Here is a 5,006-nt window from a genome sequence, read left to right as displayed (position 1 = left end):
TAGGGAAAGCAAGTCAAGGAAGGCCTGTGCTCAAGGTGGGAAGTGGTAAGGTTTGTGGTGATTTTAACACATGAAAATGTTTGTTTCCACCACACTGGTGGAAACCTCTGTGCCCTTCACAGATGAGCATGGCCCACATCTTGTGAAACTCCATTGCGCTGAAGGATTTCAGCTGGTGTCTGTGGTCGTTATGAGGTCTTTGCTCTCAAGTGGAAGGACAGAGGGACTCCTTTGACACAGGGATATCTTGCAGTTTGCAGTATGGCCACATTGACAGGGGACTGAAAGAAAGCAGCATGGCTGCAACCCGTGGCCCCTCTCCAGTGTGGGGCCCCCAGCAAGCACCATCACCTCCCAGTAAAACACTGAGCTTGTGCCCTGTCATGTGGTCTTACGTCTTCTGCAAGATAAGTTTTGCTCCACTTCATGATCAGCCTCAGCAATCAGTAAAACCAGGAGATAAATTGGAGAGGCCAATTCATCTGATTTCTGCTGCCTTTGAACTCATGACAAGCTTCCGTAATGCTGGGCAGGGATCAGACCAGAACAGTGACTTCATCGCAGCCCCAGACTGTAACATTTAGATCCTGAATTAGAAGAGTGTTTAAACTAGCTAAAATTAGAAGTTAAACATGGCAGGTATTTAACTCTGCTGTGAGTGAACTGTCCCAAAGTACCGCGCTCAGAAAAGAATGAGGTCATAGCAAACAGGCAAATGTTATTTGCTGCATTCTCACAGATTTTCACCAGTTCCTCTTCTTTTCTTTCCTGTTTTCCTAACTCCTCTGCCTTTTCCAGGATTCCTGGTCACCTTAGGCAAACGAAGGGGATGGAAATTCTGAATGGCTGCTCAGGAAGGGCATTGAATCATTACCTTACCTTTGATCAATGGCCACCAAAAACTTATTTCCTATTTCACAGTCACACCACCTTTCAGAAGGTAAAAGCATTTGCCTCGAGGAAATACAAACATAAACATTCGACATCTGAAAATATTTAAAAATAACTAGGGTATTCCACAATAGTGAGGAAAACATACCTGAACGCTCCTGAGAGCAGTAAGCACCTAATGAATTTAGCTGGTGATTCTGACATTCTGCTGTAAAGTCATCCCATTGTGAGCTGATTAGATAGCCCAGTCTGGGTTGTGTTTATTTTGTTATGTTGAAAAAGATATCTCTGTTGATTAAAATATTTTTTATAGATTAAAGACATTTTTGTCATTTTTAATGACTTACTACTAGTACTTTATAAAAAGTATTTGAGATTATGTTGACATATGCTTTAAAAAAAGAAAAGCTTAAGTGGTATTTAATGGATAACTTATTACAAAGAAGGAATTCTGTAGACCTGCTTTACCTTTAATTCACATTGTTTGGATGGAGCACTTTTTCACACGATAAAGCACTATGTGTACAGCTAGAAAGAGGGGATTCGTGTGGCCAGAGAGCGAATCAAAGTCACATTACTGCAAACAGGAGAGGGCTCCAGTGCTGTTGTACATTCAAGAGAGCTCAGAAATGCTGAACTGTATCATGAACATCACATTCCACAAAAATCACCCCGGGTCCCCGAGGAGCCTGATGGAGCCACACAGATATCGGCAATATCACCATTGTCTTCGTGTCTTCACCATTGTCCTCATCAATAAGGGGCCAAAAGTGGAATCGTGGTCTCGGCTCATTCAAGGTCCCCTTCCTGGCTCTCAGTGTGTGTAGTCTAAACCAGCAGAAGAGAGAGAGAGAGGTTCCCAGGGGGTTCCTCCCATCAGAGCTGTTTCTCTCTGATAAAAAGCAATCAACAAAAATGAGCTCAGGAATAAAGTCCGTAATCCATGGCTTCCTCAATATTAGTTAGGTTCCCTTTTGCTTGCCATGCGGCCCCACCATTCTTGTATATCTGGCTACATGATGGCCCAAAAATATGCTACATGGTGCAATTAGGGCTCTATTTTGGGAAGTGGTAGTTGTAAGCTCTAATTCCTCGGTCTAAGAAGTGTCCACAGACTATCTCCTAAGGTCCTGGGCAAGGACATTAATTTTGCTATGGAAATTCTCAAGGAGTGATTGTATTTGTACTTTACTTTATATAATGTAAAAGCTACAGCTGTTGTTGATTCTTCATTTTTCATTTATTTTTGTGCAAATATGACGTATATTCACGGCTGGGGTGTCATCATGATGTGTCTCCTATTATAAGACCATTCAGCAATCTGTTCGGTGTCTCCATGGACACCTATTACACCCCTGTACTGACACTCTCTTTAATACAGGTCTCTGGAGCTGTTGACTTCTCTCTTCCAAACCAGCAAAGCCAAACGCGGTTAATGAACAGCAGCGCAAAAGTTGGCAGTGGCGACTACTGCATTTCTTTGGGCTGGGCAAAATCAAGTTTGTGCACATTAGGCATTCTTTAAATGATGTGCTGGGCCGCCAGAACTTAGAAAAATAACTAGCTGCTCACATTTCTGAACTGGGTGACTTTCAAACAAGCCTGAGTACCTCACTGCCAGAACCCAGGCACTCTGCAGTTTGCCAGTAGCTACCAAATAAATGCAGGGTTCTTATATGAAGGCGGGGGCTGGTCTGAATTATTACCTTGGACTAAGGCAGCTAGACTCAGACCCAGCTCAATTTTATGTACCAGAATGAGCTCTCAGGATCTCACACTGAATGTTGTGGACAACATAACACTGGAAAACCACAGTGGAGTGAGGCTGAACTGCAACTTTAAACACCAAGAAGACTTAAATACCCCAAACAAAACAATTTTCTAATATTTCAGTTCTAGGTCTGTCTCCAAAATAAAAAGGCGCTGTTTGCCAGACTTGGTTTAGATGAAACCTAGCTGGGAGGAATCTCAGCTGGTTTGCCATTTGGGATTTCAGCCTCACAGCTGAACACGTCACACTGCAATGCAGCAACTTTAAGCCAAAGTTTTTTTCACAGGAGAAATGCCCAATTAAACTTGAAAGCAAACAAAAAAAAAGGAAAACAAAATCCTCCTCTTCTAGTACACACTGAACACCCTAAATTCTAAGAGAAACTGAGAAAGTGAAAGAGCTATTTTTTACTCTCATGCATATTTTCATTAATGTTTAGGGGTTACTCCAAAGTCATAGAGGTAATAGAAATATGCCTGAAAAGGGTTGCTCATGAGTCTTCACTGCCACTGAACACCTTGATCCTAGTATCCCCAGATCTTAGTATCAGTCATAATTAAAATGGCATTAGAAGTTCAGGGTCTTTGTCAGCTTTTTCTCTTGTTCTCTCTTTTATTAGGTGGTTGCTCCATGAAGCTGGTGGTCTTAAGGTTTGAGTTGGTTCATTTTAGATTCCAGAGACTGGAACACTGTGGAACAGTAACTTCAGCTGTAGCTGGCCAAAATCACGTTCAAAATGGTAAGGCTAGGATTGGTAGGTTCTTGTGTATTCTGTTGCCAAGCTGCTAAATCCTAAATTATCTAAAAAATCTTAAAGTGTGTACCTGAACCTCACCCTGTCCTTGTCTCAGCACTAGCCACAGAATATGCAGAGGTCCAAGCAAGCTTCCCTGCTGTGATCTTGGGATGGTGGCAAAATACATAATCTGTGGGATATGATGATCCATAACTCAGCGCACCTGCAGCCATGTGAAGCCAAAGCTTTACATAGTTCTGGGATTTCTTCATACCTTCTGTCCACTGAGGATTTCCCTTCTCTGTTTCCATACTCCTGGCAACGCTGGCCAGGTAGTCCAACCAGAGAGGTCAGGAAGGTTTTTGCTCTCTGACACCCTCCTGCGTGGATTGTCATGACAGGGTGTCTGACGTGCCCATTGACAAACCTTTTCAGCAGCTCACACAGGCTACATTGACCCTGACATCCAATGAAGCCTGTTTTCCTTTAAAAATCAGCACCAGGTCCCATCAATTTGCATTATTTCATTACTCACCCCAAAGGCGGCTTCTGGCAAGGCGCTTCAGCAATCACTAGATAATGGTTGGGAAGCATAAGTAACCATTTAAAAACTTACGGGACTTTAATCAGCGTGCCATTTAGGCAGGATTTTTACGTTGCCTGGTAGGAGAGCATGCATAATGGGGCCTCTTCGGAGGCATTTTTCACAACAGATTACTCAGCATATAGCAAGGGATATAGTCAGTATTAAGGTGTCTGAGCCAAAAGAACTGGGCAGGAATGGGCAAGCTCTACCAACTCATGCAGATAAACTCAGTAAAGAATGGCTTTGTTTGCGGGCAACCTTGCAGGCATTGCTCTTGTGTCACGACAGCTTTGCTTGCACGGGAGCACCAGCCCAGAGAGCCAGTCTGCTGAGAATTACCCAGCACAGAGATGAGCTCAACAGAGCCCTGGAGGGGCTAGGGATTTAACAGAATGCATAAAGGAGTTGCATCATGCTCCCCCGTATTAGAAAAAGTCAGACAGACTATGCCATGTTGCAAACAATATAGCTTACCTCTGTAAAAAAAAATAAAAATTGCTCTCCTTCCCTTCTAATGGTTAAAGAAACTGAAGCAGACGCGGCTGAATTGCTGCTTGGCCCTAACACTGGTTTAGCAAAACAGGATTTAGATTCATCTCCTCAAAACAGTTGAAAAACTCTAGCAAAGCTCAAATATTTATTTAATCTATTTTTTAAATTTTTTAATCTATTTTTTAATGGATTTGAACAGAGTTAATTAAATTGCTTTAAAAAACTCACATAAACATCATCCCACAGGGTGGGCAGAACATTGTGTCAGAATGAGACAAAGTGCTGAAGGATGGAGATCTGGATTTACCTCTCCAAAGACCTATCTTAAACCATAACAGCCCTTGGGTCCTTTTTTGACAAGAGAATATAACCCTAGCAGATCTCTTTGTTACCTGAATAACATTATATATATGTCACCATGCGGTTACTTTTTAAAAGGCATTTCAGATTCTGAGTCACGGACAAGCTATTGACAATTTTACCTTGAGAAGTTTATTTTTTCTTTGCTTTACAGCACATCAGTCTCTTTC

This window comes from Egretta garzetta, unplaced genomic scaffold (assembly GCF_000687185.1).
Source record: "Egretta garzetta isolate BGI_Z169 unplaced genomic scaffold, ASM68718v1 scaffold633, whole genome shotgun sequence".
NCBI classification, from domain to species: domain Eukaryota; kingdom Metazoa; phylum Chordata; class Aves; order Pelecaniformes; family Ardeidae; genus Egretta; species Egretta garzetta.
This window is presented reverse-complemented; position numbering follows the sequence as displayed.